This window comes from Lithobates pipiens, unplaced genomic scaffold, assembly GCF_037356315.1.
Source record: "Lithobates pipiens isolate NorthernLeopardFrog02 unplaced genomic scaffold, aLitPip1_a1.2 Scaffold_8, whole genome shotgun sequence".
In the NCBI taxonomy this organism is placed as follows: Eukaryota; Metazoa; Chordata; class Amphibia; order Anura; family Ranidae; genus Lithobates; species Lithobates pipiens.
Window position 1 is genome coordinate 174,804,023 of NW_027507903.1, and position 12,813 is coordinate 174,816,835.

Consider the following 12,813-nt stretch of genomic DNA (forward strand, 5'->3'; position numbering starts at 1 on the left):
TATGTCAAAATGTATAGAGAATCTTTAAAGTGTGATATCTAACATCAGTCTGCAATATAGCAGAGCCAACATATATAATGGAGAGAAAAGGTGAAAAAATCTGAAGAAAAATGGAAATAGATATAGGCAGGGGTATTATTGTGATCAGTCCTTGCTGCCCTGTCACTGCCATGAAAAATTGCAGGAAGAAAACAAAAGTACCAGTAGCTATTATTCACGAAGATGAGAATATTGATTTAATTCTGTCTGTACTTTTAAATAAATTTCAGGTTGTCCAAACCTTTCAATAATGATCAGATTTATTTTGGACGTCTACCTCAAATTTCTCCATTTTCCTGATGTGCTCTATTTCTTTATACCACTTGCCTGTTATCGGTACATTTGTCGATTTCTGGTCTCTGTGGATGAGAAGCTGGGCAGCTATCTATAGGTGTCTTGCCAAAGGCCCAAGTATAACCTCTCATCATATGAATTATCATAATCGCTAGGGCCAGTTGTCTTTAGTAAATCAAGTAATCTCTTTTAATTGCATAGATCTATTCCCATAAGCACTCATATACTGTATATATATATATATATATATATATATATATACATACACATTCCCACCAAATATGTGTCATCATCCTTTTCTGTTTAGAGCATTTTTATTAATGTTCTGAGGTGTGAAAGAAATTCCTACTCTCTCACACATTCTGTGCCAATAACAAATGTGTTTAGAAACTTTTTTTTGGACTTTGAAGCTTTCTAATACGGTTGGGTGTTGTGACCACGAGGACATTATATAGCAATGCATGTCCCCTGCATAGACCGCATATAATGTTCCATGCCTGCTAATACCACTTGAATAAATTAAATGTTACATAATGATTTTACAGGAAAATGCTCCATCACTAACAGGCAAAAGGGGATAGGGGGCAGCCCTGTGTGTCCCAGTACAAGTGTATTGAACACATGGCCTGTAATGGCATGTTTATATTTTTCAGAAAAATGGGACATTTATCATTGGCAGATGCATCCACCTTATACAACTGGGGAACTTATAAACGTCCCTGGTGCTACTGCACAGGGTAAATGCAAATAAGGATTTAAGCTTATAAAACCTGACAGGATGTCATAAACAGGAGTGAGAACTTGGAGTATTTTAAAGATACATAGGGATTTATTTACTAAAGACAAACTTTGCACTACAAGTGCATCTGAGGGGGACATGCAAGATAAATAAAAAACAGCATTTTAGCTCGCACATGATTGGATGATAAAATCAACAGAGCTTCCCCTCATTTCAGACCTTCTGCTCAGATTTACAGCGACTGCACTTCGAAGTGCACTTTTAAGTGCACTTGTAGTGCAAAGTGGATTTGCCTTTAGTAAATCAACCCCGTAGTATATGTAGCGCCAGTACTCCTGAAGAATACGCGCTATGTTTGTAAATTTAGTGTTTTCTAAGACCATAGTTGGGTCTTAGGGTTAAATTATGTAAATTGTGATTCTGGCATCAGTTTGGCTGGACTTTACTATGTTCTGCCTGGTCATAGGTGCATGTATCATCTCTGACAGGCATTGGAACGCAGTCTGGTTGGACGCATTGGGTACCAATCTCTCTCTCTGAGCCAATCAGTGGGTGCGTTGTCTCGCTGTGTATTCTGGGAGAGGGTACTTAAGGTGCTGAGGTCAGGTGGTTCTGGGTTTCCGGTCCAGAAGTATGTTCTGACTCCAGGGTCCTGGTCCTTCTGATCAGCCCCCAGAGGCCCTCTCAGGTTTGGAGAGGCCCAGCAACTCAAAATGCAACCAGGGAAGGACTCTTCAGAAGAGGGCCACGCACGAGGCTGGCTGCTCGGTAAGAGCCTGGAAGCTGAGCTGAAAGGACACCAAGTGAATCCGCTTTCTTACGGTATCGCCGGGCTGGCTGCAAGATACTGGTACTGTAAGAAAGTTCCTAATTTTAACCTTCGGTTACATCTAAGTTCCTGTGCTAACTTAAAGTTCTACAATCAAGTCTGTGGCAGAGACTTTGTTAAGCTTAAATCACCTGTCGGCTGCTAAATCCTCAAACAGGGATTTATCCGGTAGTTGAAATATCCAGTTGCAAATGGCTATTCCCTGGATCATCTAGAGAGAGACATTTCAAGTGTCAGCAGTTTCCAAACAAGTACCTGAGCTTTACTACCCAACTGAGAGACTGTGTTTTGTTCAACATTTTATGAAAATAAAAATTCCTCAAAAGGGATTCAAGTGTCGGTCTCTGCAGTTGGGCCATCAACCTCTGGAACTCCTAGATAAGAACGAGGTGCAGAAGGTAAACGGTAAGCCCAGCAAAACCAGCTGTTCCTTCGGGGGTCAGTGCTACATATAGTTACATAGTTAGGTTGAAAAAAGACACAAGTCCATATGGTAGTTCAACCAATATAAAAAAAAAAAAAACACATACAATTCCATATACACAATCCTATACCCACAGTTGATCCAGAGGAAGGCAAAAAACCCCAGCAAAGCCTGATCCAATTTACTACAGCAGGGGTAAAAACTCCTTCCTGATTTCCCGACAAGCATTTGGATATTCCCTGGATCAGCTCTACCTATAAATGTGAGTAACCAGTTATATTATGTACATTTCAGAAAGAATACAGGCCTTTTTTAAAGCAATCTACTGAGCTGGCTAGAACCCCCTCTTGAGGGACTCTGTTCCACATTTTCAAAGCTCTTACTGTGAAATTTTTTTTCTGTATTTGGAGATGAATTTGTCAGGGCTGGGCTCTCAGTCCTTCCTTCTCTGTGCTCAGGTTGCTCAGCTGTCGGTTAATTGCCAGAACTCATCATTCCACAGTGGCTCACCTGTTGATCATCTCCTGCTCGTCAGTCAAGCCCACAGCCAGCCCCTCCTGGCTATTTAAACTGCCTGGTTCATTTCATCAATTGCCTTCGCTTTGGTCCAACATATCTAGAGACTCTCTGCTGTGTTCCTGTTAGAGACTTGCCTGGCTGATGTCCCTTCTGGTTCCTAATCCTGTCTGCTGACAAGGGTCAAGCCTGTAGTTTGCCTCCACAGCGGTCATATGATCACGCAATTGACCTTCAACCCAGTGCTTTGCCCCCCCCCCTCCCCGGCCGGGTTTACCCTTTGTCTGTCTCGGCGGATGAAGCTATGGAGGACTATGTTGCTGCTCTCCTGCTGGTGCTGGCTTCTTCTTTGTGAAAAAGAAGAGCGGTGAAATGATACCTTGTATCGAATATGGGGCCTTAATCGCATTACAATTAAGAACGCTTACCCGATTCCTTTGATTACGGAATTATTTGACTGCCTCAAGAGAGCAATGGTTTTCACAAAGCCCAATCTGAGAGGGGCATAGAATCTTGCGAGGATCAAGGAGGGCGACGAATGGAAACACCAGGACAGTACATTATGAATACCTCGTAATGCTGTTTGGCCTTTGCAACGTTTTCATCAACGATGTCCTCCGAGATATGTTGCAGCAATGTGTGGTGGTTTATCTCGACGATATTCTCATATACTCTAAATCCCTAGAGAGCCACCACACAAATGTCTCTCATGTGCTACAGAGGTCAAGAGATAGCAACCTGTATTGTAAGTTGGAGAAATGCGAGTTCCATCATGAACAGGTAAATTTCTGGGTTATAACATTTCTACTGCTGTTTTTTTGATGAACCCAGAGAAATTATCTGCAGTTCTACAGTGGCCTCGACCCATAGGTCTACGTCCGTTACAATGTTTTCTTGGCTTTGCCAATTATTATTGGAAATGTATTTGGAAATTCTCTTCTCTGGTCAAACCCCTGAGTGATATGACCAGAAAAGATGGTAACCCACAGAATTGGTCTCTGGATTCCATTAAAGCCTTTGAGTCTCTCAAGGCTGCATTTGTTTCAGCTCCTGTGTTGGCACATCCTGATCCTATGCTACCCTTCATTCTTGAGGTTGATGCATCTGAGACTGGAGTGGGCACCTTCTGTCTCAATGTCCTACCTCTGAGAGCACTATGCATCTTTGTGGCTATTTTTATAAGAAATTGTCTTCTGCAGAATGCAATTATGAGACTGGGGAAAGAGAATTGTTAGCTATCATTTTAGCTCTTAAATAATGGAGGCATTTCCTCGAAGGTACCATTGCGCCAGTCCTCATTTTAACTGACCATAAGAATCTAACATTCTGATCTGAGGCTAAATGCTTATTTCCCAGAAGACCACGGTGGGCTCTTTTGCTGTAAAGCTTCAATTACATAGTCTTATCCTTACCCGGTGTCAAGAATGTAAGGGCTGACGCATTGTCGCAACAGTTTTGTTCCACTTCCAATATTGAGTCAGTGCCGGTTTCTGTAATACCTCCTGATCGCATTCTGGCTACTATACGCACCAGTCTCAACTCACCTTTGGGTGACAGAATTCATGCCTCTCAGATCCCAAGAAACCTGGTGACCACTGCTTTGTCCCTGAGAATCTCTGCACTGCTTTGCTCCAGACTTACCATTTTTCAAGGTAGCTGGCCACCCAGGGAAGAATCAACTCATTTGGGCTATTTCTCAACAATTCTGGTGGCCTAGTCTCCACGCTGATGTAACCGCCTTTGTAGCTGCTTGTTCTGTGTGTGCACAGATTAAGACACCACAACACCTCCCAGTGGGCCTCCAACAACCCATACCCAATGGAGAAAGACCTTGGACCCACCTGTCTATGGATTTTATTGTGGAGTTACCCAACTCCCAGGGCAACACAATTATTCTTATGGTGGTTGACCAGTTCACCTTGTATTCCACTAAAGAAGTTGCCCACTTTCAAAAAACTGTCATCCAATTTTATTTGGGAGATATTTTGATTACATGTGTTACCCAAAGTTATCATCTCTGACAGGGGTAGCCATTTTGTCTCCAGGTTTTGGCAAGCCTTTTGTGCACATTTGGGAATTCAGCTTTCCTTCTCTTTTGCGTATCATCCACAGTCTAAAGGAGCCGCAGAACGAGCCAACCAAGCCTTGGAGCAGTTTCTATGGGGCTATATTTCTGATCACCATAACAACTAGTCAGACCTCCTACCTTGGGCAGAGTTTGCTCACAATAGTGCCGTCAATACCGCTTCCCAATTGTCTCTGTTTATGGGGAATTATTATGGTTTCCAAACATCCATGTTGCCTGACTCATTTGTTCCTCAAAAAATTCCTGCATCAGAGGAGCATCTCCATGATCTTTGCTCCACTTGGGTGCAGGTTCAGGGGTCCTTGCAGCATGCCAGTGAGAAGTACATACTCCTTGCTGACCGCAGACGCCAACCTGTGCCTTCCTACCAGGTTGGGGAGAGGATCTAGCTGTCATCTTGTAACCTCTGTCTCTGTGTTCCCTCACTGAAACTGGCACCACTATTTATTGGGCCTTTCCATATTCTACGTAAGATCAAACCAGTGGCTTACACATTAGACCTTCCTTCTAACATGCGTATTTCAAATATTTTACATGTCTCCTTATTGAAACCTTTGGTGTGCAACCACTTCACCACCTCAGTGCCACGTCCTCATCTGGTGCAGGTCAAGAACCATGAGGAGTATGAGATACAATCGATTATTGACTCCTGTAGGTTCCGTGGGTGCATACAGTACCTGGTTCATTGGAAAGGGTATGGTCCTGTCAGAGAAATGGCCTTGTGGGCAATTCTGACAGTAACCATCATGGTAGCGCCAAACGAGTTTGTGTGCTTGCGCGCATGCAGATGCGGGACAGCCAGGACACGGCAGTCTGTGCGCGCCGGTGCACGTGCATACTGGGACAATTGTAGATGCACCCCCAGTCTATTTAAACCTGCCACTGACACTTGCAGTTTGTTGGATTATCAACAGCTTCCTGTGCTCCTCTGCCTTGTATACCCCGAAAATCCCTGGCTTGACTTCTGCTTGGCTTGACCTGTGATCCTGTCTCACTCTAACTTTGGCTCGGCTGACTACTCCTCGATCCTCTACCCTCTGTGTATGGCCCGGCTTGTTCCTGTACTTCTCTCGGACTCTCTACTGGTATATGACTGCAGACCTTGTTCCTGGTTTACCCTGCTGCTTCTTACTCTAGACTTCTCTTCGCATGGCTGCCCACATTTGCTACCCAGTGCACTCCAGCCATCTACTGCCAACCAGCCAGCCTGCAGCATTTCTGGCAACCCGTGCACCTTTGGGCACCGCATCCCCTGTATCACCCCCAGGGGAGAGCTGCACTCAGCCGCAAGGGACGCTCTCTCAGCAACCCGGCCTCACACTAGAGACTTGACAGGTCTGGAGGAACGCTCTTGGATCTCATTCTCAGACGTACATTCTCCTATCACCCTCCGTGCTTTCCATAGATGTTTTCCTCTCAAACCTGGTGGTCCTTTGAGGGGGAGGGGTCATTAAAAAGGGGGCTCTCAGCCCTTCCTTCTCTGCGCTCAGGTTACTCAGCTGTCGGTTAATTGGCAGAACTCATGGTTCCACAGTGGCTCACCTATTGATCATCTCCTGCTCATCAGTCAAGCCCACAGCCAGCCCCTCCTGGCTATTTAAACTCCCTGGTCCATTTCAATAATTGCCTTTGCCTTGGTCAAACATATCTAGAGACTCTCTGCTGTGTTCCTGTTAAAGATTTGCCTGGCTGACGTCCCTCGTGGTTCCTGATCCTGTCTGCTGCCTCTGACTATGCTCATCTCTAGCTCCCCGATTTCCTGGCTTGTTCTGACTACCTGATTTGGCTACCGAACCCTGGTTATGTTTTGACTACGTTTACCAGTTTTACCATTTTTACAATTTTTACTGCATTTTCTGTCTCTGTCTGTTTTGTGGTTCCTGACAGAAATCTCTTTTCCTCTAGTAACAAAGAGTGTCCTCTGTGATGACCTTAAAATGAATAACTCAACACTAAGTTCACAATTACAGGAGGCTTTAAAGGGACATAGGGTTATGCTGCTACCTTCAACAGAACAGAGAGGAATGAAAGAACTCACAGGGCCACTTGAAGAACCTTATGGCTGAAATTGGTGTCAGAAGTGGCCTGGTCATCCACCTGGTAAAACTGCCAGAACAGAAGAACAGGAAGCAATGAAGCACTAACTTACTTAGTGGAGTGGAGTTTGAGAGGAAAAGGAGGAACCCTATCCCTACCCTGATAGGTTTGAACGATTCTCTGTTGACTACACCTAGGAATAGTGGAACAAGAGGCATGTTGTCACTAATAAGAACCCTCAAGAAAAAAAAAATCACTTATCCTAAAGGAAGCTGTAGTTGATAGATAAACGTAAATAGTGTGTACCACATCTGGACAATGGAGTGAACAATCATTGGGATGTTTGGGAGCAGGACAGAATGATGGGTGAAAGACTTTTGGTCTGAACACAATCATGTAATTTTGTGAAGTACAAGATAAGACCTTTTACAGATAAAGCCTCCAACACAGAAATATGCCATGTAACAAAGATGGCAAAAGAGCAAGGCAACCTTGTGCGTAAGGCCCCTTTCACACACGGTGGATCTACTCAGTGGGAGATCGCTCCATTGATTGCGAATGACGAAATCGGACAGCATGTCTGTTTTCATCAAATCTCATCCAATGAAATTCCGCCTAGACGGATGACAGATGTATCGCCATACATCTGTCTTGAGCGGAATGGATGACAGGCGGGTGTCGGTGGACACATCTCCGTTGACACTCACCTGCCCATAGGAGTCAATGGATGGCCCGCTTGGATCCACCTGAAAAATGGACAGGCGGATCTGAGAGGGCTTATCATGTGAAATGGGCCTAAGGGAAGACAAAGAATATACCTGAAAAGTTTGAAGGGTGCCCACTGAATAACTGGTAGAACCAGGTTAAGATCACACGGAGGGGGGATTGTACAGGAGGAGCAATATGAGTAACATTGCACAAACGCCCTCATTAAAGAAAGAGATGTGATCAGCCTATGGAAGAGAATTGCCATGGCTGAGATTTGATCCATAATGGTGTTTAGTGCCAGGTGACTATTCAGACCAGACTGGAGAAAAGACATGATTACTTCCACAAAATGCTTCCTGGGATAGATTTACCTCGCAAAATGAGAAATATGCTTTTCAGGTATGGTGGTAGACCTTGCAACCTAGCTTTTAGGAGGGTGACAAATAGATCCTTGAAATAGAAGATCCGGATGATCTAGAAGGGCCCATTAAGAGTTTGCCAGGAGTTGGGTGAGGTCTGAATATCATAACTTCGTGGAACAGTTCAGTGAGATGAGAATCACTGGAATGCCTTCCACCTATATTCTGCGAGTGAGGAAGGAGTTGCAGAGCAGGCAAGATGTAGGCCAGGCTGAACCTATCCCCAAGACATCCACTGAAAAGACAAAAGTGGGAAGTTTGTTGTTGAACCTGGAAGCCAGGAGATCCATGTCTAGTGTCCCACACCTGTGAAAGAGGTCCTGAAACACCTTTGGGTAAGGGGATCACTTTCGGAAGTCCAGATATTTGGTACTAAAGAAGTCCGTCTGCCAGTTTTCTACACCTGAAAAGTGTATGACAGATTGGGCCAGAACATGAAGTTCCTAAGGATGAGCTCAGGCGTGTTTGCAAACAACACGTGCAGAGCCCGCCAGGAAGTCGGCACTGTGGAACGCTAATCACAAGCAGTGAGACAATGCGCGGCTGCAGAGATCGGGAAATGTCTCACTGCTTGTGATTAGCGCTCCCCAGTGCCAACTTGCTGGCATGCTCTGCACATGCTGTTTGCGAACACGCCTGGGCTCATCCTTAGAAGTTCCACTTAAGCCAGAATCTGGTTGACTTCAGTTTGAGCTACAAGACTTCTGGTTCCTCTCTAATGATTAATGTAGGCCACATGTGGTATTGTCCAACTGAATTTGGATAGGATGACCTTCCAGTCAAGTCCAGCTTTGAAGGCTCAGGGCAGTGACGGAACTTTCGGGGTGGCAGCAGTCGCACTTGCAACTGGGCCCTGCCGTTCTGTTGCTGTGGTGGGGCCCCAAGACCCGGCATCTCCCCCTGCACCTCTGGCTTTCAGTTTGGGATGCAGTGGGGGGAGTGGGAGGCAGCGATCAGCTATGGTGCCTGTGGGGCCTCTGACTCGGGCAGCTATCAGTTTCACTCTTCAGCATACAAGTGAGTTGCTCTGCTTGATAGCTGCCCGGGTCAGAGGCCCCTCCCCTCTCCACTGTATACACTCAGGAGGAAAACTACAAACCCCAAGAAGATCGCGTTGTCCACAGGAACAATAGAGCTGCCAATCGCCCCCTCCCTCCTCCCCCTGTGTTGGGGGTTGGAGGTGCACAGACAGCCAGATACACAGGAAACCTCTGGAAGGGGGACGGCTATGATGTAAGAGGGGGTACTCTGGGGACATTGATGTAAGGGGGACTCTCTGGGGACCCTGATGTAAGAGGGGGCTTTCTGGGGACCCTGTCATAAGAGGGGGCACTCTGGAGACTCTGATGTAAGGGGGCTCTTTGGAGACCCGGATGTAAGGGGGGCTCTCTGGGGACCCTGATGTAAGAGGGGGCTCTCTGGGGACTCTGATGTAAGGAGGGGACTCTCTGGAGACCCTGATGTAAGAGGGGGCTCTCTGGGGGCTCCGATGTAAGGAGGAGGCTCTCTGGAGACCCTGATGTAAAGGGAGGCTCTCTGGAGACCCTGCTGTAAGGGGGGCTCTCTGGGGACCCTGATGTAGAGGGGTTATCTTGGGACCCTGATGTAAGGGGAGGCTCCCTGGGGACCCTGATATAAGGAAGGGGCTCTCTGGGGACACTGATGTAAGGGGGGAGGATCTCTGTGGTCCCTGATGTAAGAGGAGGCTCTCCGAGGACACTGATGTAAGGGATGGGCTCTACGGGGACCCTGATGTAAGGGGGGCTCTCTGGGGACCCTAATGTAAGGTCAGATATGTAACTATATATATATATATATATATATATATATATATATATATATATATAAATACATACACACACACACACACACACACATGTATATTGTATATACATGTGTATGCCCCCCAAGCGTATGACTTTATTTACTTGCTACACTGCTATGGGCTCTAGCCCAAGATCTTTTGTAGACCTAGCAATGCCTCTGGTGGGGGCCCTTCATGGTTTCTTGCACTGGGTCCCTGAAGATTCTAGTTACACTTCTGGCTAGTCCCCTCTGTAGGCAGGTCCCCCATCGCTGCTTCACATGGTCAAACTCTGTAGCTGGGGCTGCACCTGTAAAGAGAGCTAGCCAGGCACACTCTGCAATCTGCATCCACCCAAGCCCACACAGACTCACACCTCTGCCATCATGTGTATGAATGCTGATTTGAAACTGGCTGACCCCATCCCACAGATAAAAGTTCATAATAACCCCATTTGCCCAGGGCCCATGTCACAAATGAGCCCAAGTCACCTGGTATGTGTTTCATGAGAGTGTTCTCCCTCACCACCAGAAAGGTGACTCCTTTTAATCACCACCTGCTCCTAAGTCGACAAGGTTTGCACAAATATTCACATTTATCTTCATCCCAGGTTTTGGCTTTGTATACTAATTCACACTTCTTGTCCTTGCAGGCTTAGTCACAAAAGAGTGTCTTTTCTTTGAACTGTACTAAAATATTAAAAAGTGTAATACAGTCCATTATACATGAAAGATTGGTTCCAAATGATGGCAGAAGGTGCATAACAGAAAATGTCCACATTCTGGCTCTAACAGAAATAAAGTCCCACTAACTACACAGCAGGGGTTGCTGTGGTGATACTTACTACATACAGTCTCCACATCTCAAGATAGGGAGGGGAGGAGACCACATCTCAAGAAGAAACATCTGCTTATACTCCTATTGCAGTATAAGTTCTGCAGTGTAGAAAGCTAAAAAAGGATAAATTACAATAGCTGAACTTATATTAAATGTAATGATTTAAATTAGTGGTCTCCAAACTGCGGCCCATGGGCCAAATTCGGTCCTTTGCTTGCCTTAAAGCAGAGTTCCACCCAAAAGTGGAACTTCCGCTTTAAGGACTCCTGACCCCTTTACATGCCAGATTTGTACCCAGCTCCCACTTCCGATCGGGCCGCCTAAGTGACTCGAGCAGAAGTTCTCCTTCCCTCCTTCTCTGCTTGCAATCTTCTGGGACACATCACAGGTCCCAGAAGATTGCCCGGCCATTCAGGAGACAAGCAGTGCGACTCGGGCATGTGCAGTGCACACCCGACTATGAAGCTGCAAGCTTTCACAGCCGGGTACCCACACTAGTGATGCCGATGCTGGGGAGAAGCAAGAGAGAGAACCGAGGCTTTGGGCGGCCACATCGCTGGGGCAGGTGAATGTGTGTTTATTAAAAGTCAGCAGCTTCACTTTTTGTAGCTGCTAACTTTTAATAAACACAGAAATGGCTGGAATTCCGCTTTGATCTGGCACTTGGGGCACTATTTCTCCCACTGACACCAGCAAGGGAAGGCTATTCCTTCCACTGACACTAAGAAGAGGGCACCATTCCTTTCACTGACACCAACAGTGGGGAAACATTCTTCTTATCAACTCCCGCAATAGGGCATTTTTCCTTCCACTGACACCAATGATGGGATACTATTCCTCCCACTGACACCAGCAATGGGTCACTATTCCTCCTTCTACCGACTACAAGCACTATTTAATTTATTTACTCCCACTGAAGCTGGGACATTTTCTACTTTCACTGGCCACTCTAGCCCCCCTAAAGTCTGAAGGACAGTAAACTGGCCCTTTGTTTAGAAAGGTTGCAGACCCCTGATCTAAATTAATATACTGTATAAATGGGTCATATGTTGCACTGTCTGCCCTTACACTATCATTAGTAAAGTTTCTCAATAAACTGTATTTATGCCTTAAAGTAATCCTGCCATCACAGGGACAGTCCTTGGTTGTGATATTGAAGCAGTAATTAAAGCGACCCTATCACCACTCAAAGACCATTCTGTATAAGACAAAGCTCTATACTTAATTTCTCCTGGCCACTGCAGCTATTCAACTTGTCCTATGTGTCGAATGCCTGTTGGACCTGCCCCACGTTGTGGTTTCTTCCATCAGATTATATGTCTTGTAGTGACATACAGTGGTGTGAAAAAGTGTTTGCCCCCTTCCTCATTTCCTGTTCCTTTGCATGTTTGTCACACTTAAGTGTTTCGAAACATCAAACCAATTTAAACAATAGTCAAGGACAACACAAGTAAACCCAAAATGCAATTTGTAAATGAAGGTGTTTATTATTAAAGGTGAAAAAAAATCCAAACCATCATGGCCCTGTGTGAAAAAGTGATTGCCCCCTAAACCTAATAACTGGTTGGGCCACCCTTAGCAGCAACAACTGCAACCAAGCGTTTGCGATAATGTGCAATGAGGCTTTTACAACGTCCTGGAGGAATTTTGGCCCACTCATCTTTGCAGAATTGTCCTAATTCAGTTACATTAGAGGGTTTTCGAGCATGAACGGCCTTTTTAAGGTCATACCACAACATCTCAATAGGATTCAGGTCAGGACTTTGGCTAGGCCACTCCAAAGTCTTCATTTTGTTTTTCTTCAGCCATTCGGTGGTGGACTTGCTGGTGTGTTTAGGATCATTGTCCTGCTGCAGAACCCAAGTTCGTTTCAGCTTGAGTACACGAACAGATGGTCGGACATTCTCCTTCAGGATCTCTTGGTAGACAGCAGAATTCATAGTTCCTTTTATCACGGCAAGTCTTCCAGGTCCTGAAGCAGCAAAACAGCCCCAGACCATCACACTACCACCACCATATTTTACTGTTGGTATAATGTTCTTTTTATGAAATGCAGTGTTCCTTCTACGCCAGATATACTT